The sequence below is a fragment of the Lynx rufus genome, unplaced genomic scaffold (assembly GCF_022079265.1).
Source record: "Lynx rufus isolate CCGP_SWC_20201006 ecotype Redwood Valley unplaced genomic scaffold, mLynRuf1.p SCAF_4, whole genome shotgun sequence".
NCBI lineage: Eukaryota > Metazoa > Chordata > Mammalia > Carnivora > Felidae > Lynx > Lynx rufus.
The window spans coordinates 105,152,840-105,178,858 of record NW_025814856.1 but is presented as its reverse complement, the minus strand read 5'-3'; the positions used below and the strand labels follow the sequence as shown (position 1 = coordinate 105,178,858).

The 26,019-nt window shown below is 39.1% G+C and overlaps 1 pseudogene; it reads right to left on the bottom strand.

Moving 5' to 3' along the window:
- Window positions 1-1,094: 1,094 nt before the first annotated feature.
- Window positions 1,095-26,019, bottom strand: part of LOC124523424 (centromere protein V-like) — a 47,188-nt pseudogene continuing 22,263 nt past the window's right edge.

Below are 26,019 nucleotides of genomic sequence, written 5' to 3'. Positions count from 1 at the left end.
ACCCAAAGCATCCCAGTCCTTGCTCATTATGATTCTGCAAAGTCCTGCCATTTAGGAATCGTGTCTCAATTTCTGTACAGATGAAGCAGGAAGGTCAGACCGAGCTTTAATCAAAGGTATCTCCCTGCTGGGCCGAGAGGCTTCCCTCTCTCATATATGTGGCTTTAATTCGGTTGCTCTTTTTCTTTTTTTTAAGGTGCCTAAAGCCATGTCGGGGCCTGGCCAGGCTGTTGTTCACTTAATCCCTGAAGCCGAGTGAGGACTCTGATATTGTCATTGACAATTTACTCTTGCACTGTTTCTCTGCTTAACTGAGAGGGGTTGTGTCACCGGTGCACCATCAAAAATACACGAAGGACTCACCCCTTATTAAGAGATGTCGTGTCAGTCGCGCTAACATTTGTAACACAACCCTAGCAATGAGCAGTCCTCATCCCTCACAGGAAGCAAGTGGGCACACTGATTCGAGAGGGATTATCTCCTCCAGGAGAGAGTGTACTATACTGTTATTCCATTTCCTTCAGAGGCTTTTCCCTTTTTTCTGAACTCACCATAGGATCTTCCCTCACCTATGCCTCAACAGGATTCAGCATCCCCACTGCCATGTGCACGTACCCCAGGTCCCTGACTCTCTCTCTTTCCCCCTACCCACCTCTATTGCTGGAAAGACCTTGATCATCTCCAACCCTTTTATTTCACAGGAGAGAGAATCCTTTTTATTTTTCCAATGTCCTAGATGCCATAATTCATTCATTCTGCATTAGGTGGGAATTGTTGATTTCCTCTTGGGAAACCTGGCTAGTTAGAATTGATAAATCAAGTCATTTGGGGGCTTATAATGGTGTCATAGCACTACATGGCAGGGCATCTCTCCTTCCAGGCTCTACATTGCATGTCCCACCTGAGTTTTCCTCTTCAATTCACAAGTTTCTCAACCCTCACTAAAATGTGAGACTATATGTGTTATAGTGACTATAGGACTATAATATAATATATATTAGTATATATAATAGCCATATAATATAGCATATAATAAAGAAAACTTGATTTCCAGTCATCAAGCTCAAAAAAGCAAGGGTTTCCATCCCTGTACTTTAGACATAGGAGATGACTGGGAGGTGGCACAGCCCACCTGGGGCAAAACTACCTCCACCTTTATCAGCCCACTTTTCCCAGGCACCTCTTCCCCATTTTTCCTTCTGGCTGGCCGTCCGCTGCCAGCTAAAAGATCATTAAAACCAGCTTAATTTGGGGCCATTTCCAGGGAGGGAGAAGCAAGGAAGGCCTGCTGTATGACCTTGGAAGGCTGCTTTTCCGTGATCTAAATAAAGTCTTTGAAGTGACTCCAAGGATGTTATCCAGGATTAGAGACTTTCAAGAGAGCAAGGACCTTCACCGTGTCCTCCCCTTCCTTCATCTTAATAGCCTTTCTCTAATAAAATGCCTGTCCTTTGGCTTGAACACCTTGAACTATAGAATCTTCAAGAGATTAAGTAATAGTGCTTCAGGGAATCAAAAGAACTATTCTGTTAAGGCCACAAATACCTCCCTCCCTACTCTTTGGTTGCACATATTATCTGCTTTCACTACACAGTGCCTAGACATTTGAAAGCTAGTTACCACAGCCAGAATATTACACTGACAGAGCATCCTGGTAGCTCTGTCTCCAGTCCCAGTCATTACCCTCCTGCTGCCCAATATCAAGGGAATCAAAGTCAGGTTCTTACCTACAGGTCTTGTGTTCTCTACCCCATGAACAGCGACATTCTCTCTCTGTCTTTCTAATCTTGCAATTGTTAAGACTCTTGGTTGAGAGTGGCAAAAGTGGACTCACAGGAAAGAAAAGAATTTGTGGTTCAGAGAAGAAGGCATCTCACAGAAACCAAGAAAGGGTTGACCAGCAGACCACAGCAAGGGGAGAGACTCAGATGAGGTTCATGAATGGAAGCAGGACCATGGCAAGGCTCCGCACCCCATCTCTGCAGAGTATTCTTCAGTCTTTCTCACTTTGCTCTCGCCAATGCTGGTAACATTTTCTCTGTTCCTAAGGCAGAAACACACAACAGAATTATCTTTCCCAGAACAAATTTTAAAATGCAGGCTAAAACTTTGATTTTCCTATGAAGGCACCTTAATCTTGGGATGTACACTGTGTTCGGGTGTATGTAGATGTCAGTACCCAATGTAACCAAATGGCCAGATAAAGGTCAAAAAGAGAGGATGGTTGTGGTAAGATGAATAATGGTCCCCAAAGACATCCAGGCTCTAATCTCTGGAAACTGAATATTACCTATGTGGCCAAAGTGACTTTGAAAATGTGATTAAGGGTCCTGAGATAGGAAGGTTACCCATGATGATCAAGTGAACCCTAATGGAAGCAAGTGTTCTTAAAAGAGACAGGCGGAGGGAAATTCCACTGAAAGGAGATGGAAGCTGAGAGTGGAGTGATATGTTTGAAAATGAAAGGAGGGGCCACAGACCAAGGAAGACAAGCAGGCATTAGACACCAGAGAAGGCAAAGACAAGGTTCTCTCTTGGAGTCTCAGAAGAGTGCACATTCCTGCCGGCACCTTGATTTCAACCCAGAGAAAACCATTTCAGACTTCTGGCATCCAGAACTGTAAGAAAATAAGTTTGTGCTGTTTTAAGCCAACATTGTGGCATTTTATTACAGCAGCCATAGGGAACTAATGTAGAAGTTCTTAAAATACAAGGAGGGGTGGAAATGCCTAGGATGAGAATTCTTGGTAAAGCTCTGAGCTGTCACTACAAAGAAGCCTCCACAATCCCGCCTCAGGAGGGGAGTGTCCCAGTGTTAGCCAGTGTCTGACTTCTAGGTAGCAACTTCAGACACATGCAAAGAAAGTACCTTATGACTGAACAACTAGATACAAATGCTTTCTGCTTTAAGGGGGAAAGGTTCAAAAGAAGTAGGAATAGCAATGAATGGTGACTTGGGAGGAAGTTCAAAGAGAAACCAGGTATGAGGTTTCTCAACCTGAACAGAGAAGGAAAGAGAGGTGTAAGGCCCTAGAAAGAACTCTACATCAGAAATTAGGGTTCCGTTGTTCCTGATTCTACTTACAGAGTAGGGTAGGTCCTCTCGCCTTCTTAGCTTTTGTCTAGGCATCTTTGACATTGGGACTTAAGTGACATGATCCTGAAGACCTCCTCCAGCTCTAGGATACTGTGGTACTCAAATTTCTGTCTAGATTTTGGCCTAGATATTTCAGTGTTCAACCCTGGGGCTCTTGAAGTTTACCTTCCTGTGCTCTGGCATGGTAGATACAGTGACATAAAATCCTGCATTTCATGCAGGAAACCCACAGATGGTCATGTATAAAACCTCAAAGATTATTTAGTAAGAAAGAGAACCAGAGAAGCTAAAGACAAGGCCCTTAAATTAGCCATGCAAAAAATCTTCACAATGGACTGCTTATTGAGGCAAATGTGAATATTCCTCAAGGAAATCTGGAGAAAGTTCTGCAGAGCTGAAGGTAAAACACAAAGCCATCAGCACCACTAAAGGGAAGAGCACATTCCCTGGTGATGGTAGAATTCAATGGTAACAGGGAAAAAATAGCACCTTTTAAAAAATAAGGTAATTTCTGTGTTTGGGAAATAAATTGAAGATAAGCAGATGTGCCTGAAATTGGCACATCAAACCATATTCCTCTCCTACATTCCTCATCTATGTTCCTTTTGTCAGCTAAAATCATAGCAATCTTAACGAAAGTTATTAGTTATTTCAATCTCTAAAAAAGAAAAAAAAATGGCCATAAATTGTTCTTTCAACAGCCTCAAATAATCTGCACAGCTCTGTCATCTATATGGAAATAAAAAGGTTTTTGTTCTGTCCTGAAACTCTAATAAAAAGGGAAGTTATGTGTGCCAATTGAATGTTGCCTTCATTTAAATGTAACAGAACCCAAAATACAGTGGTTTAATCAAAAAGGTCTCAGCTCTTCTCTCATTAGAGTAAGTTCAGAGGTTGGCAATCTGTGGTTAGTCCAAGGACTTCACAATGACATCAGTGTCTCAGCTCCTATCTTCTGCCCCGTCATCCTCAGCAGGTGGCTTTGTGTTACATTGTTAATCCATGGGATACAAGATAGATGCTCCAACTTCAACTCACTCTGAATTCTAGGCAAGAGAAAAGAAGGAAATGCTGAGGGCAAAAGGTGAAAGACTTACTTGTTCCCTTTCAAATGCTTTTCCGAAAGCAGCATCTACTTAGAGCTATGTCTCTCTTTAGTCATCCCCAGCAGCAGAAGAGGCTGGGCAATTCATGTTTTAAAAGTGGGCACCTTTCTTTCTTAAAGAATATCAGGATTTCTTTTAGGAATAAAGTAAAGAAGAATGGATACTGGGTGTACAACTAAAATGTCCACCATATTTTTGAAAAATTGTCAACTATTTTATTTGCTTCAATGAAAATGATCATTATGACTTCTCTTATAGCTATTTAAAAGAAGAAGAAGAAACATGCTTTAGTAGTAGGGTGTATTCATCAAGAATCCTTGGGTGCATTTGCAACAACATGGATGGAACATGAGGGTATTATGCTAAGTGAAATAAGTCAGAGAAAGACAGATATCGTATGATTTCACTCATATGTGGAATCTGAGAAACGTAACAGAAGACCATCAGAGAAGGGAAGGGGAAAAATAATTTCAAACAGAGAGGGAAGCAAACCATAAGAGACTCTTAAATAAGAACAAACAGAGGGTTGATGGGAAGGTGAGGGGGAGAGGGGAAAGTGGGTGATGGGCATTGAGGAGGGCACTTGTTGAGATGAGCACTGGGTGTTGTATGTAAGCGATGAATCATGGGAATCTACTCCCAAGGCCAACAGCACACTGTATACATTGTATGTTAGCTAACTTGACAATAAATTATATTAAAAAAAAAAAGAATCCTTGGTTGCAAGCAACTGAAACCAACTGACAAACTAAGGCAAAAAAGGGGAAGGTGGCTTGTTGGACATGTGCCAAGTTATTTCATAAAAGTGAAGAAAAGTTTGAATAACTTACTCTCAGAAAGAAAAAAAAAAATAAGGATGTTCCAAGGATGTCTTGGAGTTTTCCTCTACAAATCTGCCAATAACAGATATAGACCAAATAGTGCATCTTACAAAATAGCACCCTAAAATTGCAAGGTGATAACCGCCAGCTCATGTCACAGCTGGGTTTTTATTAGGTCATTGAATCATCCTATAAGGCCAGTATTTTCTGAATGACAGGGCATATGATAGGGTCCAGTAATCCCTTGGGTATCATCCCATTGTTTACTACTTTTGCTGTGAATTTAGGGGTCACATATTTACTCTGACAGAGTATATGACCTTCAATAAACTCAAAAAAGACGAGTATAGGAAGAAAAAGAAATATAAGTCCAGAACATGCATATCTATTCTTATAGGAAAAGAAAGAAAGAAAGAAAGAAAGAAAGAAAGAAAGAAAGAGAGAGAAAAAGAAAGAAAAGAAAGAATCTGATTTATTCACTGATGACAGGTGCCCAATTTAGTTGATCTAGGAAGTTGATTTAGTTGATTAGGAAGCACCCCTGAGGTTTGGTGCCAGATTGTGGTTCAGGATTTGAAGCCATTGCTTGAAAAATTGGTCACTCAGCAATGATACTAACTAGGTAAGTCATATCTAGTGAGGTGAAATTCACAAAGTTAAGCCTATAGCAAGTATAGCATCTATCTCTGCCACCATGCCTGCTTTATTCATAAGCCGGCTGATTAAAACCTGTACTGCCTAATAAAGGAAAAAGACTGGTAGCTATGGGCCATCCTGTCTACCTGACAACTAAGAGTCTCTTCCACAGTGAAAGTCTTCTGAAAGGTGTAAATGAGACACAACTGTTTTCATGCTCCAAGCTCATTCTGTGAGATCCAGTCAAACCATTCCTTAACTATCATGTCAACACTATCCTAATCTTGCTCTTTCCCAACAAGGGTTAGACAAAAACAATCGCCTAAAAATCAATACAAATCCTGATTTTAAGCCAAATTTCCTTCTAGGCAAAGTAAATAGCAAATTGTTACGTTTGGTTTTCTGGCCAGAGAGAGCTTTAATTTTCTCCACCATCTTTCAGGGCCATTCCTATCTGGAGCTGTAATACAACAGGCTACTTCCAATTCATATCAGTATTTTACAGAGAGCCAAGGAGAATGTTTTATCTTTAGCCATGTGGTTATGGGAAACCACCCATGAAACTATCTATAGGTATAAACTGAGGAACTCATGGCAATGTGAATGATGGGAACGTGTGCAACCTGATTGTACAAACTATTCGTGCCTTTGGTATCTGATTTGATGATGGAATATTACTAGCTATACCCAGCTTTCAAGCTAAGTATATCAAATAGCATTAGTTGCTTATAAATAGTTCAAAGCCTGTAGTTGTCCAAGAGCAGGGATTCTGTCTTCACCAGAGTCCCTTTAAAAAGGAGGAGTTACCTAGAAAGAAGAGCATGGTTCTGCTCTCAAATTCTAGAGATCATGACTGGATTGTCCCATGAGGGCTTATCACAGACTCCATTGTGCATCCTGGTCTCCAAACAGTACCTTTGGAACTGCTGGGTAATTAGGGTTGAGTAAAAAACAACATGAACTTTACTATGAAAGAGCCAAATCTCTTGGTCTGGGAGATTTTCAGATAAATTTATAATTCTCCATCTTATCTTGCCATGTTTTACTCTGTGTTTCCTTCTCTCACAGACTGTGGGTTTTGCCACTGTATGACTTGCTTTGATCAATGGAATATGGGTGAATATGACAGTATTCCAGTTCCTAAAAGAGACTTTAAGATGTGATGTGTATGAATTGTTCTCTTGTGCCCCCACCCTGCACCAGGAGAACATCCCAAGTAGGTGGCACTCTTTCAGCTTTGGGCCTACAATGAAAAGACATAGAGCACACCTGAGCCCTCCCTGCTACCTGTAGGACAGCTGCCATGGCAATGTGTGATCAAAGAAAGGAAAAGTAAATGCTTATTTTTGCAAGCCATTCAGATTCTCAAGGCTTTTGTTACAGTAAAACCTACGAAAGCTGACTCAAATTAACAAATAAATAGGTCACAGACAATACACAACATGTTCTTTCAAATAATCATAAACTATCTTCAGAATATGTAGAAGACCACCGTGCCCCATGTTGTGCCTCCTTCTCCATGGTAGGAGACACCAGGTACATACACTTGCCCTTTACTTTAGAAATAATATCCCAGGGGTGCCCTCAGTGGCTCAGTCAGTTAAGCCTCTGACTTTGGCTCAGGTCATGATCCCATAGTTCATGAGTTCGAGCCCCACATCAGGCTCTGTGCTGACAGCTCAGAGCCTGGGGCCTGCTTCAGATTCTGTGTCTCCCTCTCTCTCTCTGCCCCTCTCCCCTGCTCACGCTCTCTCTGTCTCTCTCTCAAAAAAAAAAATTAAAATGAAATAAAAAAATAAAATAGAAATAATATCCCAGAATACTCTAAATCTTTAATGCCATAGAAATGTCAAAGTATCAAACCCCAGAAATTTTGTAGGCATTATCTCCTAGCCCTTGAACCCAAACATCTGAGGTATCCCCCATTTCCTGTTCTCCGAGGCCCATCACTTTAACATCATCAGTGTAATGAACCCATATAGAAGCTATTGTTGATGGCTTACCCAAACCTCCATGTCCAAGCCAGTGCACCAATCCCTCAGCTCCTTGGAGTATTACAAGCTAATGACTTCTAGCTGCAACCTTTTGCCCAATGGCTACAGGCAGGAAGATACTTTTTGAACAGTGTCCCTCATGGCTGACTGTGTATCACAGACTTCTGGTTTTCTATCCCAGAATATACTGGGGTGCTTTCCCCTCACACACACAATCCAATGACCAATTCCAAATACCTGACTTTATAGATTTCCTGAGAGTCTACCTCAATGTCTCCCCTGTATGATGGCTATTTGGGTTGAGGTTATTAAGGTTGTAAGCAACAGAAATGGGTTCTGGCTAGCTTAGTTGAAAACGTCATTGGAAGAGTATAGAAGTGGCACCCAAATTAAAATAGGGGTTGAGCAATGAAGATTTGAGATGTGAAGAAACCATGGAAACTCCAGACATTTTCAGTTGAGTTTGAAGACCCTCTGTCTTTGGTGGTGGTTTTCGAGTTTTCCTGCACATGATAATTACAAGAGAATCATAAAATTCTGGTGTTGATACTCAGTCCATACCCTAAATGAGTTAAAATCAGAATCTTTTGGAATAAGACCCAAGTATCAATATTCTTTAAAATCCCAAAGGTGATTCCAATCCGCAGCCATTGTTGAAGGTATCTGTATCAACATCACCTAGAAGACTTATTAAAACAGATTGTTGGGCTCCAATCCAAGTTTCTGATATACATAAAAATCAATTAGAGATAATTTGCATTTACAGCAAGTTCCTAGGTGATGCTGAACCTGGGTCTGGGGTGAGCTTAAGATTCTGTATTCCTAACAAACTCTCATATGACCTGAGGCTGTGGACACTCCAATCACACCTGGGATAACAAAGTATGGAGCAGTGGTTCTCAAAATTTAGTAAGCATAAAAGTCATTGCAAACCTTGTGAAATGTATCTTCTGGTACTCTACCACTGGATTATGATTCATTGGTTCTGATGTGAGAGACAATATTTTCTATGCGTAAGTAGCTCCCAGATGATGCTGACGCTGTCAGTCCTTAGGCCACACTTTTCTAGCACTGCTCTAGAGTGATGGGTCTGAGCCAGAAGTGCTTTTCCCTCCCAAAGGGACATTTGGCAAGATCTGGATACATTTTTTATTGTCACACTGATGGGGAGAGAGGGGTACGAAGAGTGTGCTACCAACATCTAGTGGGTAGAAGCCAGGGATACAGCTAAACATCCCATAATGCTGAGATAGGACAGCCCCCACAACAAATTTTCCAGCTTAAGATGTCAAAGTGCCAGGGTTGAGAAACCCTGCTCTGGAGGGTGGCTGTTAACAACACTCAGCTGCTCCTCCCTACCTATCCATCCTGAGTTTGTAATTCTTGTGAGAAAGAATAACATTGTCTCAGCTTAGGCATCCATCCTTGGATCACTCAACTGTGCCAAGGAGGCAAGTTCTTGGAGTACATACAAGACAACTGGAGACTCGGTCCTCAGAGAGAAGCAATAGAAGGCAGACAGCGAGTTGTTCTGAAAGTCAAGAGAAGGAGGGTAAGGTACAACTTTAGCCAAGACAATTGTGCTCACTAGAGCACGGGGGCAGTGGGTAATGGGCATCTTTCTGAGTAATGATGAATGATTGAGTCTTCACACACAGCAGTCACTGGAGCTGCTGCTGTAGCCTAAACAGCTGGGAACCTCATTCCAGGCTCTTGACGCCCAAGGTAGCTGCAAAGAGCTCCCAATATTTCTTTACTTCCTATGTGTCCTTGAGACAGATCTCCATCCCTCAGGTACAGAGCCTATTTCTTTTCCTTGAAAACTGAAGCATGTACACACAGAAACAGGCACATGCGTGTGTACATGCACCCCCCCCCACACACACACACAGAGTGTTCAATATTAATTTGATCTGAATAATCTATCCCCATAAGAACTGATGAAACACATAAGGAATTGAGGGATAAAGGAAATGATCTTGCCCTAGTCTTTATTTTCACTTTAGTTGTTCAATTCTGTCTCAGACACTAACTTTACTCTATCAGAGTTTGTCCTGGAATTATCACTTTCTTGAATGGGAGTAATAATAGCTACCCAGTATTGAGTACTCATTTGGCTATACATATACATATATGCATATTTTAATCCTCATAACATTCTTATGAGGTAGCATTATTATTATCAATGAAGAAAATTAGCCATAGAGAGGTTATATAACTTGTCCAACATCATGTATTTCCTAAGCAGTAGAACTGGAATGCAAACCCAAGTCTGTAAAACACCAAAATCTTTCGCTTATCCACTGTCTTCTTCTTTTCTCTCCCATTCTGGACTTTTCCCTACTTCCCAGTCCCAAGCATGAGACATAAGATAGCCCAACATCCTCAGTAGCTAAAACAGGTCAATAAAATCTCACAGGACCATCATGAAAAACAAATTTAAACCAAAAATGATCATCAAGGTTGGTTAACACTCATAGTACTTACTGCTTATTGAAGACCATCTGAATACTTACCAGAGACACATAACACCACTTAATAACAATAGAATTTTCATGTCAATCAAGATAGGTATACACCACATGGGTGACTTCAGGCCAGATGGTGAAGTAAACTTAGGACGAGAGAACCCCCACTGGAACCGTTTCCTCCACAAAGATACTACTTATGAGCCTGTTACTGCAAGTTGTTCCCTACAGATCACCCAGAAACATGCTGTCAGATCAGCCCAGCTGGAATGAACCCTGGGTGTTAAAGTAGGAATTTCCCAATGCTTTGTGGATTTCAGACCCAGTCCTTCACTAGCTGTTACAACAGAGGGTAAATGAGTGGAGCATGCATGTGCCATGCCAGCTCCTCGGAAGGTTGTGTCTCACTTAGATCATCAGAGCCATCGGCCAGCTGTCCTGCCATCCCTTATGCTTTGCACAATGCCAAGTATTCTGCAGATGGCTCCCCAAGTGCTAAATAATAACGGTGTCTAGATTTCAAGGGCTGTTTGCAGTACAGTCATTCTTTATACTCATTCTATTAACTGCCGTTGTCTTCACTCTTGGTGCGAAACAGTATTACGAGTGACAAGACGGACACCTGGTTAAAAGACATCTTCAGAAATACAACTCATCGCTCCCAATCATTTCGAACTCTTACAACATTTGACTGGAGCAAAGCATAAAAAATGTTAGTGGCTTGTCCTTTATGCTAGTTGCAAAATTTACAACCACTCCTCCACCTGCATCTTCTCTGAGATCCTATCTGCCTTTGAGGGCTAACATGACATAATTCTACTCCACTACATCATGCAATTGTGAAGAGGAATTTTCTGCTTGGAAGAGACTGTCTCATTTCAATATGCTGTGACATCTTTTGGAAACCAATATCCTCTATAATGGGGAATGGCTGCAGATCAAGGGCAATCATTTCTGTGATTTATGAGCAGTGCAAGCAGATGGTTTTTTGAATATTTGGCTTTTTCCCAAAAACCTCATGCAAGCTAAGCTGTTGTATCTTATTGCATGAAAAGCCTCTGATTCCAGGTACAGGGATGGGCTGACTCAGAATCTGACTTTGTACTTGAAAACCGGGACATGCTGCTAACCTGCAGAAAGCCAAGGAACTTTTTTTTTTTTAATTTCTCCTACAGCTAGCAGCACTCATAACCACAGACCACATTGTAAGCCAAAAAAGAGAAAGCCAGATACCTGGTCTGGAAGGTGAAGATGTCTCACTTTGCTATGGTTATTAGATTATCAATTTTCTCCCCTTAAGACCTGTGTGAATCACAGGGAACACTATTAGCCTGGCAAGAATTAATTATAGCCCTGATAAAGGTGACCTTCCAAACAAAAGCAAAACAGCAAACCAGTCTTTTGTGTGAAGCACCTGAGAAGTTAGAGGGGTTGACTAGGAGTCTAAACAGGATCTTGAAAAATAGTATCTAATTCAAAAGGAGTATGTTGGGCTCTTTTAAGTGGGAGGCCAGGCTATGATAGGAAATTTTAATTATCTATATTATTCAATATTTTGAAATTTGAAGACTTTCATTTCAATTTGGCTGATTTTTTTCACAGGTAAAAGGAATGGGAATTTTTTGAGAGCTAAGGACTGATAATGGATAAAAATATATCATTTCCCCTCAACAGCAGAAGACTTGGGGATGTTGCACATAGAAGTGAAAGCAGCCAGTAAGAGTGACTTGAAACAGGAAACTGTGAAAAGGGACTTTCTCTACAGTTAATATATCTCACAATGTGTCATTAGCTTGAGATACTATTTGTTGCTCTTTCTTTTCTGGAAGGAAGTGAGTAATCAAAATGAGTCTTTAATGATTCTACATTCTTTCCTGTAGCAATGAAAACCCTCCCTCTCCTTCCGTTTCTCAGGCCCAGCAGTATAACAACCTTCTCCTATTTAAAACTGTGTGTTCAGGATAGGTTCTAAGACAAACCTCCCACTGTGACAGATTTCCCCCTAGAAGGTGCCGAACATTCCAGAAATGAACCATGAGGCCTCTAGCACCCCCACCCGTACATCTGAGACCACACTTGGCTCAGCTCACCCGTTTGTCCTAGAAACAGGTACTTGCACCGTTCTGTCCATTTTCACACCTTCCTAGAGCAAAGGGTGGAGTCCTCTTCAAGAATGCAGCCTGATGGAGCACTTGGGTGGCTCAGTTGGTTGAGCGTCCAGCCCTTGGTTTTGCCTCAGGTCATGATCTTAGGTTCGTGGGTTCAAGACCCACATCGGGCCCTGTGCTGACAGCTTGGAGTCTGGTTGGGATTCTCTCTGTCCTTCTGTCTCTCTGCCCCTCTCTCTCTCTGCCCCTCTCTCTCTCTCTCTCAGGAAAAATAAACTTTTTTTTTTTTTTAAGAAGAATGCAGACTGAGCCTCTTTAGGAAGTCATAGATTTTCAGTTCTATTAATATTCTTTTTATTCCACAAATTCTATTTTTATTCGCTTAATCACTCATTCACATATCAACTTAACAAATGTTTACAGAGCACATGTCCTAGCTTCAGGACACAGGCCTGTGCCCCCAGCTCTGAACAGAACACACAAGGTCCTGCTTAACTTCCTGTTATTTGGCTTTACCTTTAAGAATTTACTGAGTTAATTGCTTTATTTTTTTCTTGTTTAATAATGAAAAAATGTAAAACTATGAATTTGCTTCTGATTGCAGGCTTGATAAGATGCCATTAATGTTTTTACTTAACGACTTCCTTGCCATTGTTTTTTCTAATAACTGATTTGAACTTCTCTTTGAGTTTGCAGAACACCAGTTTGTATTAATGTTTGTTTAATCTTCACAAACAAAAAATTGGAGATATTTTGCTTCCTTATTATTAATTTCTGGTTTATTTTCATTAGAGCCAAAAATGTACCCATTATATTCTGCTTTCTAGAACTTATGGTTTCTTTGTGCACTAATAAGTTCTCAATTTTTTTGTAAATGTTTGATTGTGGGTTGACAAAAATGTATACTCTGTTAGTAATAAATAGAGTTTGAATGAAATATATTATAAATTATTTAATTCAGACACTATTATTTTATTTTATATACCATATTATTATACTATAATACTACATAGGATATTTATTATATATTATAAATACAAATGTTATAAATTATACTATTAAATGCTACGATTAATTGATTAAAATGTTCTTTTCCTTATGTGTGACTGATCTGTTCAAAACTCAGAGGTATGGGGGCACCTGGGTGGCTCAGTTGGTTGGGCAGCTGACTTCAGCTCAGGTCATGATCTCACAGCTCTAAGGCTCGTGGGTCGAGCCCCACATCGGTCTCTGTGCTGACAGCTCAGAGCCTGGAGCCTGCTTCGGATTCTGTGTCTCCCTCTCTCTCTGCCCCTCCCCTACTCACTCTCTCTCTCAACAATAAATAAACATTAAAAAAACTGAGAGGTGTGTTCAAAATCTCATATTTTTAGTGTTTTCTTATATATTTTGATTTTATTCAGTACATTCAAATTAATAACTGTTACATTTATACAAAAAAAAAAAACCTTCCTGGTCCCCTTTAATGGTTTTTGCCATGAATTCTATTTTCTTTGATGTTAATATTACTATCTGTGCTTTATATCTGTTTGTGTTTGCCTAACGTATCTTCTTACTAGCTTTTACTTTGAAATACTCCTTCTTCATATATCTCTTCTTTAGCACTTACCTTTTTAGAATTTTTTTTGCCATTTTATTTGATACGTGTTTGTTAACTATACTTGAACATCTTTGTTTTCTTATTAGAAAGGTCAACCACTTAAATGTATTATCATAATTTATATATTGGGTCTTACTCTATTCTTTTTACATATATAACATGTTTTATGCCCCCTACTTGCTAGACTTATTCTTTTATGTCTACTCGTTTTTCTCCCATGTTTTGCTATATTGGTCATACTTTCTGTTTTACTTCTATTTTTAAGTAGTAGATTACTTTTGGTTTTCCAAAGGTTTATATATCTGGTTTTCTATCAATGTCCACTTTACTCCAGCACCATTTGTTGAAAAGACTAGTTTCCCTCCATTGGACTGCTTTTGTACCTTTGTAAAAAATCAAGTAGGCATATTTGTGTGGGTCTATTTCTCAATTCTGTATTCTGTTCATTGATCTATGTATCTATCCTGCCAATAACATACAGTCAGGATGCTGTAGAAATTGGGTACACTGATTCCTCCTAATTTATTGTTTTTCAAGTTGTTCTAGCTATTCTGGTTCTTTGACTTAACCATTTAAAAGGTAGAGTAAGCTTGGAGTGCCTGGGTGGCTCAGCTGGTTGACCGTTCGACTCTTGATTTTGGCTTAGGTCATGATCTCATGGTTAATGTAATCGAGTCCTGTGTAAGACTCTGCCTTGGGTGTAAAATCTGCTTGAGATTCTCTCTGCCCCTCCCCCAATTGTGTACATGCAAGCACACTCTCTCTCTCTCACATACACACACACACACACACACACTCTCTCTCTCTCTCTCTTCCTCTCTCTCTCTTTTTTATGTTTATTTATTTTTGAGAGAGACACAGCGAGTGGGGGAGGGCCAGAGAGAGAGAGGGAGACACAGAATCTGAAGCAAGCTTCAGGCTCTGAGCTGTCAGCACAGAGCCCATCTTGGGTCTCCAACCTGCAAACCATGACATCATGACATGAGCCAAATTCAGAGGCTTAACAGACTGAGCCACACAGGCATCTCTCTCTTTCTCTCTCTCTCTCTTAAAAATAAAATTTGGGGCACCTGAGTGGCTCAGTCAGTTGCGTGTCTGATTCTCGGTTTCGGCTCAGGTCGTGATCTCTGGTTTATGTGTTTGAGCCCCACGTCAGGCTCTACACTGACAGTGTGGAGCCTGCTTTGGATTCTCTCTCTCCTTCTCTCTCCCTTCCCCCACTCATGCTGTCTCTCTCTCAAAATAAATAACTAATTAAAAATAATAATATAAATAAAAAGTCTAATAACCTTGCGCGTATCTACAAAATATATGTCTGGGATTATGAAAGGAATTGATTAAACCTGTATATGAAGGGACACCTGGGTGGCTCAGTTGGTTGAGCATCCAACTTTGGCTCAGGTCATGATCTTTGGTTCATAAGTTCAAGCCCCACATCCGTTCGTGGCTGTCAGTGCAGAGCCTGCTTTGGATCCTCTGTCCTCCTCTCTCTGCCCCTCTTGCCACTTGCACTCTCTCAAAAATAAATTAAAGATATTAAAGAAAACCTTGTATATCAATCTGTGGAGAACTGACATTTTTACTATGTTGAGTCTTCCAATTCATGAACACAGTACATCTCTTCAGTTATTTAGGTAATCTTTGATTTCTTTCATCAGAATTCTTATGAAAGCATTGAATGTTTGGATTTAGAATGTAGTTTTTAGTATTCAAGTCTTGTTCACATTTTGATAGATTTGATAGTTTTACACCTAAGTATTTTTCTCTGGGGTTTTTTGAGCAAATTTAAATGGTATTTTATTTTTAAGTTTGATTTCTACATGGTCATTGCTAGTATATAGAAATAAAATAGATTTTTCTATGCCTCTCTAGTGACTCTACTAAACTCATTTATTCTATGAGTTTTTTTTAATGCTTATTTTATTTATTTATTTATTTTTGAGAGAGAGAGAGAGAGAGAGAGAGAGTGCAAGTAGTAGAGGGGAACACAGAATCTGAAGCAGGCTCCAGGCTCTGAGCTGTCAGCACACAGCCCGACGTGGGGCTGGAACCCACGAGCTGCAAAATCATGACCTGAGCTGAAGTCAGACGCTTAACTGACTGAGCCACCCAGGTGGCCCATTAATTTCATGAGTTTTTATGTATATTCTCTGAGATTTCTTTGTAGATGATTATGTCTTCTGAAAACAGAAACAGGCTTTTTCCTCCATTCTAATTCCATTTCCATTTCTTCCATTCTAATCTAATACTTTTTAGTTCCTTTTCTTGCCTTCTTGCTTTAGGTAGAACTTCTAGCACTATATTGAATAAAATTGTTGAGAGTAGATATCTCTTTACCTTCTTCCCAATATTAGAGGAGTGTATTCAGTCTTTCACAAGTAAAATATTACCTGTAGGATTTTTGTACATGATTTTTATCAAATTTAAGAAACTCCATTCTATTCCTATTTATTCTGAAAGTCTTTGTGGCAAATGTGTATTGAATTATGTAAAGTGCTTTTTGACATAATAGGTACTAAATTATGACAAATGCTTTTTCAGCATTGCTTGCTATAGGCATGTAATTTCTTCTGTCTATTCTGTTAATATGGTGGATTACACTTGTTAATTTTCAAATATTAAACCAGCCTTGCACTGTTGGAACAAATCCCACTTATTCATGATGCATAATTTTTTTATATTTAGCTGAATTCTACTTGCTAATATTTTGTTAAGAATTTTGCCTCTAAATTCACGAAGGAGATTGGTCTATAGTTCTTTTTTTGTACTGTCTTTGACTAATTTTTTAAGCTTATTTATTTATTTTTGAGAGTGGGAGTTAGGGACAGAGAGAGGAGAGAATCCCAAGCAGGCTCCACACTATCAGCACAGAGCCTGACTCAGGACTCAATTTCATGAACTGTGAGATCATGTCCTGAGCCAAAACCAAGAGTCAGATGCTTAGCTGACTGAGCCACCCAGGCACCCCTTGACTAATTTTTTTTTTATCAGAGTAATACTAGTGTCATAAAATGAGTTGGGATATACTTTCCTCTTGTCTCATTTCTGGAAGAGATTGTATACAACTGCTGTGAATTCTTCCTTGAATGTTTGGTAGAATTCTCCAGGATAACCATCTAGGCTTGGAGATTTCTGTTTAGGATGTTTTAAAATAATGAATTCAATGTTTTAATAGTTACAGAGCTATTCAAATTATCTATTTTGTACTGGGTGAATTATGGTAATTTGCTTTTTTGAGGAATTGGTCCATTCATATAAACTATCAAATTTATGTGTATAAAATTGTTCATTGTGGTCTCAACTGACGTCATGGGAAATATGAGTGGCCTTCTTAACCTGGGAAGTGATGAGACCCTTGACTCCATTCTAGATGTCCTCTGACACTACTCCAGAAGGAGGAGTAGAAGTGCTTCATTACTGCACTGGGTTGGAAGTCCAAGATTTCTATGTGGTTTCCACTGGCACAGCAGAGTGTGTGAGGCCTCCTTACTACTGCCCAACAGATATGGAAGTTTGGGCCCTTACTCAGCCTTCTCTGACACCACCCTGACCTAAAGAATGGAAACCTTGTCCCATTCTGGCAAGGACAGAAGTCTAGGATACCCACTCAAACTTTGGTGTCATGGGTGAGAGAGAGGTCAGAGAATTTCTGAGTTCTTTTGTTATAATAGAGTGCTTATTGTCTAAAAGTTTTCAGTATTTTTAGGCTTCCCCTTACCTGGTCCTTTGACTAGAAGGAAGAAGCTTTTGGTGGGATTTTTAAATCTGTATCCATTGGTTTTTCTGGGTTGCTGGCTTCTTTAGCTCCAAATCTGGGATGTATGAGGCAAAGAGGAAATCCAAGGGAATTTAGCACTGTGTTATTTCTTGGGTCCCAAGATCATCAGTTAGTGACTTCTCTCTACCTTTCAAAGTCTTCTTATAGTTGTTTTATATGTAATGTGCAGGAAGTTTGTACTTAGCAGGAAGAATAAAGAGAAACATGTCTACTTCATCCTTTCAGGAGCAGAAAGGATGAAAAACATTTATTTTCTTTAAAAATAAAATTATTTTAAAAATCTTGTCTGGTTTAAATGTATCTTAATGTAATCTTTTTTCATCAGGAGTAATATGTGGGGTATATTTTCTAAAGTTCATAATAAGTACATCAATATATACTAAATAAAAAGTCTCTATACATGATAGTTACCATGACTAAACAGGAAATTCAGGGTTAGATCTCAAATTATTTTTACTTACTTTAAAATTCTGTAGACATTACTCCACTGACATCTAATGTTCATTATTATGCTGGATTAAGATCAGCTTCACTACATTTTCAGTTCTTACTACATTTTCCTTCTTCGTTGAAGATTCTTTATTTCCTGTTAAAATTCAGAAATTTCACTAGAATATGTCTAAATGTTGTTTTTCTTTTGCCCAATTTTTATGTGCTGCTGCAGGATGTTCTTCACCTCAAGAAGGTTTTACGCCATTATTTCCTGATGTTGCTCTGTTCAATTTTTTTCTCTTCTCTTGGAAGAACAATTTTCTGTAGGTTGAACTTCTCTTCTTTGCCTTATACACCTGTCCTCTTCTTTCTTGTTAATATCTTCTCCTTTTTTCTTATTCTTATCTTATGAATTCCGGGAAATTGTTGAAAGAAGTCTTTCAAGTCACCATTATTTCTCTTAAGAAATGATTTTTATCTGTACTGTAACATATGCTTTAATTTCCTCATTACATTTTAAATTTCTTTCCAATTTAAACTTTTCTTGTCAGTTCCCTTTTTACTTACAACTGTGTAGAAACCCCTTTCTACTTTTTTTATATCCTCTTTCTTCTCTCATTTTCAGAGATTCTGTGCTTTCTGAAAGTTAATTGAGTGCACAATTAAAATGTGATTTTGTTCCCTCAAGTAATCTCCTCCAGTTGAATAAGTAATATGTGAACAGAAAAAGCAATCAAACATGACAAAAATATATATAATTAAAAGCAAATCTCTCATCCCAAATATTTACCCCTTTCCTAAAATCAAAAATTGTTAATAATTTTTCATTTCCTTCCAGAAATATTTTATGTATACAAGAGCATGTAAATGCATATTTATGTTTTCTGTGCTTTTTTTTTAAGTTTATTTATCTAGAGAGAGAGATCAAGGAAGGGGCAGAGAGACAGGGAAAGAGAGAATTACAAACAGGCTCTGCGTTGTCAGCACAGAGTCTGACACAGGACTAAAACTCATGAACCATGAAATCATGACCTGAGCCAAAATCTAGAGTTGGATGTTTGACCAACTGAGCCACCCAGGCGCCCCTATGTTTTCTGGTTTTAATACAAATGGGATCATTTTATGTTAGCCTTGATTTTTTCACTTAATACATCTTGAAGATCATTTCATATTATCATATAGTAGTCTACCTCATTCTATTAACGTATGACATATAACACTGTTCTCAAAGTAGTGCACAAATAGCATTTGAACAAATATCTTTTTAACATGCTTATAAACACTTCATATGCATCACAGAATGGCTATCATATCCATTCATTGAAATAACATTGTTCTCAAAAATTTAACACTGTTCTCAAAGTAATGAGCAAGCACACCTGAATTAACCCACCATAATTCATTTATCCATATCCCCATGATGGCATTTAAGTTGCCACAAGTATTTAACCATAGAAAATGTTCTTGAAAAGCATGGTCTTCCTTTGATTGTTGACTTATGTTTTCGGGGGGGGAATTATAAATATTTACTGATTTTTTTTCTTTTTTTTCCTTCTATTTTCTTTTTTCTTGTTTGTGCATCCTTGAATAATAAGAGATATTTAAACTTGGTGCTTGCCCAGCAACAAAGTGACTTAATTCTCCTTTACTCTCCCCCCATCTACATATTTTCTGTGTCCTCCTTCCACACATAAAATGGAAGTGCTGACTTATTTTATAGTTCCATTCAGGAATGTTTGAAGGAAAACATACCAATATATTAATATTTCTCTGTGGGAGGTTGAATTAAAGGAGATTTTCAGTTTCATCTTTAAACCTTTTTGCATTATTTTAATCCTTTACACTGAAAAAAAACAGTAATGTTATAAGAAGAAAAAATAATGTGATGAAAATTTAAAATACAGCATTTAAAATATAGCATTTGCCTCAGTTCAATAATCCCAAATGTGGAAATAGGGGCCATTGAAGATGAAAACTGTCCCAGAACAGGAATTTAATCTCTATGCTATTTTTCAAAGTGTACTGAAGTCATTACATTGGTGGCAAGCTTTCTGTTGATCTTGGCCCTTATAACAGGAATAATGAATGCTCTTTAATGCCAACCCCAAAAACACTTCCCCCTTCTTTACTGCTAACAGAATCTCAATTTTATTTAGATTGAAAACAAAGCACAAAGGATTAAACAGATGAAAGTTTAATGAAAAGACTGTTTAGAGTGGTTGGGCAGGGTCCAAGGATCAGCAGCAGCAGAAAACTAAAAACCTACTCTAGGCCTGAAGAAAAAAAAGGACAAGAGGTTATTGTACCCAAGGGAGAGCAACAGCTGTGGGAGAAGGCCTCCTGGAAGTATCTGTGGCTTTTGGTATAAAGAGAATGGCAATACCAAAACCGAAAGAGAGCTGGAGCCTCAGAAGCAGCACTACTGAGTTGGATTTGCATCCAGTGGCAGTACAGGGAGGGAAGAAGCAGGGGAAATAAATACCCCAACCATTCTATTCTCCTGCCTTCAGATCTCTGGTCATGTCTCCTAGTACCAAGACTCAATGAGAAGTCAAATTGGCAAGGGAGCTCAGATGATCTAGGCCACAGAGATCAGCCCTCTGAGGCATGGAGCAGGTTAAGAAGGGCAGTGAGACATACATCTTTTACGTTCTGTCTCACATTCCCCTGGCCCACTATTCTCTTCTGGCCATTTCTATGTCAACCAGCTGCAGCAATAGCCCCTGGACTTAGCTATCTCTTATTCCTCGCAATCTTTTGCCTTCACTGGGTGAGACCCCTACATGAAACTAGACTGCCTATCCATGCTGCAGCATACTCAAAAGTGTACATGCAAGGTAGTTAGTGGCTGCTGGGGCAACCCTTAACCAATCAGGATTGGAAGCCAGTCAATAAATATATCCTCTTCCATGTCTTGAGCAAACCATTCTGGGAGTGGAACTACACAGTTCTTCAGAGAATTTTTAGCTAGACTGAGCCCCAGTCGTTCATAACAGTAACTAACACTCAACTTCAATAATTCCATTCTTGGATTAGCTTCACCTCCGTCTCGGTGTTACTAATCTCAGTCCCCAGTTAGTGTTCCCTAACATCATATCCCAAAATAACTACCTTCATGTATTCATTTTCTCAAGTTCTGCTTTTGGAAGAATTCGAGATAAAATAGATGAAGAATGGGTAGTTCTGGAGGGGCCAAAGGAGAATAAGCATTCTCAGTGTCCCTCCATCTCCCAAGTGATGCAGGGGTAAGTAAGCCTATTCCAAAATGCAGGTATCAATTCTGATCAAGTCTATAGTAATGTTTTAGAAAAGGACGTGTGACCAGCTTGGGCCAACAATAAAAGAGAAGTATGTTTTTCTACTTTATAATGTAACAAATTGTAGCACAAGGGTAGTTCTAAACAGGCCACCTAAAATGTGAAGCTGCTGCAAAACACATAATGTTTTCATTGGGTTCAAAACATAACTCCAATGATTTGGGTAAAAATACACACCATCAGTCCAACAATAGTTTATCAACTCCAAATTACTGGTGCCACAATTACAAATGAAAGCTAGGGTCCAGTACCTTGAGAAAGAGGAAAGACAAAGGAAAGCTTGCAGTTGCCATCAATGTCTAACCAGAGTCCAAGGGAAGGGAAAGTCCTAGGTTATACTGTTTGTCAAATATGTGGTTTGATTCTCCCATAGTTTAGAGGATGTGCACACTCAATTCTGATTCAACAAGATAAAGTTAATGGTATAACCAGGGGTTGGCTAACTTTTTTTTTAATATTTATTTACTTTTGAAAAAGAGAGAGGCAGAGTGCGAGAGCGGGAGGGGCAGTGTGAAGATGATGCAGGATCTGAAGCAGGCTTCAGGCTCTCAGCTGTCAGCACAGAGCCCGATACAGGGTTCGAACTCACAGACCATGAGATCATGACCTGAGCTGAAGTTGGACGCTCAACCGACTGACCCATCAAGGCACCTTGGCAAACTTTTTCTAGAAACAGCCAGCTATAAATATTTTAGGCCATACAGTCTCTATAAAAGCAGACATAGGAAATACATAAATAAATGGGTGTGGCCATACTCCATTGAAACTTTGATTACAAAAAGAGTTGGTGGGCTTGATTTTGCCTGTGGGCTGTAGTTTGCTGATCCTGGTGTTAACCAAGCAGCCCTTTGTTGCCCCCTCACAAAGAATCCAACTGCACCTCAATTAATACTTTCTTCAAAATGTGACTTCATCAGTAGGTAAAATATTAGACTATCCAGCAGCTACCCTCCAAAAATTTTATTTTCTGTTAAGAATACCAGTTTTCTAATATTTGTATTTCCAGAAAAAAATCAGATCAGCAAAATATTGTCTAATTGATATTTTAATTCATTCATCTCACAAAACACTTAGTATCTCACTCTGAAACTTCTACCCCCTAAAAATGATATTGAAAGTACAAGATCTGAAAACCTATCATGAAAGTCCATCGATTTAAAAAACACTGAGTAGAAGTGAAGAAAAATACATTTGTTCAAATATAATCACATAACTAAACCAAAAAGTAGTCTCCTGGAGATAACCTTATGTTAAAAGATTTTCATGTTTTCTTGAGAGCCTTTCATGCTGAAATCTTTAAAAGCCCACTGGCTACACACAGTGTCAGAATGCAACAGTGATTTAACAACCCCAGGCAAAATTATATAACAAAGCTAGGCTATGACGGAGTGTATTTCTTATCCAGTGGTAAGTAATCTGCAATTGCACACATTAGAATTTGGTCAGGCCGCAGAAGCTAATTGCAATACCAGGCAGAGTGTACTCAAGGCTTAATTTACATCAAATAGAGAGGAGGCTTCCAAAACCAGGCATTGAATCTCATGTTGGAATGCTATAGCTTTTCCTAAAGCAAAACAACACACTACCAACATCATTGTTCAGCAGCACCATGGGTATCTCTGTGGGACTTTTCTAACAAATTACTGACAAGAGTTGGCCCTATTTAATCCATAATCATGAATGCCATCAGTGCCTATGGTTAGAGGACTATAAAGCCAAAAAATAGCACACACTCGGGTCTTGTTCAGACTAAATTAGTACAGAACAAGGGCCAGCTACCAAAGTAACCGCGACTGCATCTTTAGACAGTCCTCTCAAAATAGTTATTTTTTTATCCTGAGGATTTAATGAAAAAATAAGCAATTCCTTTGAACTTAGGAATTTCTTTTTTTTTCTGATAAGCAAATGTTTAATTTACTCATCAAACAATGATTTTTTTTATCAACACCCACATTTTCTATCAAAGATTACACACTTTTCCTTGGCATCTTCTTTAGATGTTCTTTAAACTGGATCATTGGTCATAATAGATAATGATATCCAACAGCTTATGGCTACATAGTGTACTTTGGACAGATTCCAGCAGATGCATAAAGAACATAAAAACCACTAACAAAACACCAAAACACTGACAAGCAAATAGCGACATGTGTGTTCAGGTGGGAGCGTATGGGGCAAGATTCTTTCTGACTTACATTTTCTTAAAGGCCCTCCTGCGAGATGGATTATGTAGACACGAAGGAAGCCCAAGTCCAACACTTGGTAAGCTGGGAGATAGATAAAGCATGGCAGATGAAATAGGAAAAAAAAAACTATTTAAAACATGCATGTGCTGCTGAAATTAATGGGAACTGGAATAAATTTGCATAAACAAAGAATAGGAGAAGTGATCTGATTATGAAAAGCTACAATAGTCCTACTTAGGGTCACATTAAGGCTGTGTTTAAGTCATGCATGCAACATTAGAGGTCAAAAGAAAGGCATCTTACTGAAGGCATACACTGATTTCATCCTGATAACAACCATATGAAGTAGATATATTATAACCAATTTCTTGATAAAGAAGTAAAAGAAATATGAGCGACTCATACAAGCTCATTTAGCTGATAAAAGGTAGAATAAAAAATAAAAGCAAAAAACAAAACAAAACAAAAACTCAGATCTTTTAGCTGTCTATCAATGCCACTTCTGCTCTCCCAGAGCATTCAGATAATGAAGGACAGAGAAGCACTCTAGTACTGAAGGGCATAGTAATTTTAAAGTCAGTCTGAAATGTTTTATTGCAGTAATCAGTATTTCCTCAGGCCTTGCCAGTTATTGGCAATCTGTAGGATGCTTTTAATGGTAATAACTCAGATTTCACTGGTCTTGCCTCCTACCATTGTTACACATACTCTCAGCCCTTTGCAAACCCCTCCACATGCATCCAGGAGTTTCGAGGGTGTCTCGCAAGTTATCACAAGCTGTTCTCTCACTGTCTTCGAGCTCTGTCTTTTCAGTGATGCCCACTCTCTTGAAACCACCTGAAGGCAGTGCCTCTCAGGACCACTCCTATAGCTGTTTCCCATGACAATGTGGATGTCTGACCAAATTGGCCTTACCAGCCCCTCAGCTTGACTAAACTTCAGACAGGCTTCTTCTTGACTCTAGCCCCCCACCCTCTCTTTCCCTTTTCTTAGAGCATTCACTTTAGAAGACTTGTAATTATAAATTCTTTCCTGCCCCTTTGAGATGTAAATCTTCTCCCAGCCTCTTGCCAGTTTTACAACCCAGGAAAGTCTTTCTATAGGACTTGGGAGCCATGTCTTTGAAATATAATCATCCCAAAAGATAGGGCACCTGTTTCCCTGTCTGTGGGAGTGTAGGAGCCTGACCTTGATAAGTGCCAATTAACAAAAACAGATGGACTCACCACTATTATAGACTAACCTCCCCACTAACATCCTCTAGCTACTTTCCACAAGTTCACCCCAGGATTTAAAAACTCTCCTGTCTTTTGTCTCAGTGCAGTTGAGTTTCAGTCTTACTCCCCTATTACGATGGTCTTGAATCACTCACTTTGCCTGTTTAACTCCATCAGTGCAATTTTTCCAGAGCAAAAGTGCCACTGCCAAAAACTCTCAGACCAGTAAACCTCCAGGGACTCAAAGGGATACAGTGATAACACCTCTCTCCCTGACTCACACTTTGTAACTCATTGTGAAGCCAAAGGCACTATCAGGTTTCATGGAGTCCCAGATGGAGTCCCATATTTCATGGAGTCCTTTATGCAAAGAGTTCCTCTACCTCTGGTTGCAGCTCCATAGACTCATGTAGGAACAGACTGACAGGCAAATGCCATTCTTGCTCTCTATGTCTCAATTCCTAAATCAACTGCACAAGCAAAGCAAACCACTTTTTTCATAAACTCCCCCCCTTCACACCACCTCACTTTTTGAAATACAAATGACCTTCTCATAGACTCACCTACCAGATGGCAATCATGCCCATTCATGTTTGAATTCCACTTTAGTCCAAAACTGAGATCTCTATTTCACACAGATGAGTAAAACAATGTGTTGGGAGTGCTTAAAAACACAACAAATGAGGGGCGAGGGGAATGAAATATTTTCACTTTTTTCTTTACCCTCTTTGCATTGTTTGAAAGACCCAGTTCAAATGATCATTCACATAGCACATTTAAGCACTCATATGCCTTACACCACACACTGATTTCTCAATTAAACTTTAAATGCCAGACCAGTAAGTTTAGAGCCATTCTACAAGGAAGGAAGGAAGGAAGGAAGGAAGGAAGGAAGGAAAACAGGAAGGAAGGAAGGAAAGAAGGAAGGAAGGAAGGAAGGAAGGAAGGAAGTGAGAGGAATGGGGAAGAAAGAAAAGGAAACAGGAAAAAAAAAGTCTAGCAGGGTGGAAATCAAAGGAAGTTGATTTTAGTTCAGTATTAGAAAAGGCTAAAAACAATTACAGCAATCCAACACTCAAATCAACTGTTGTAAGAAAATAATTTTGTCCATGTTGGGAGCTAGGTAGAGGCTGGAGATAGTGCACTCAGCATGCTGTGGAGGAAATTCATGCATAAGGTAAGACTCTCAACTTATCCAAGGACACTTCCAACTCTGAGATGATGCTATGTGATGGGATTACTATTTATAAAATATTAAT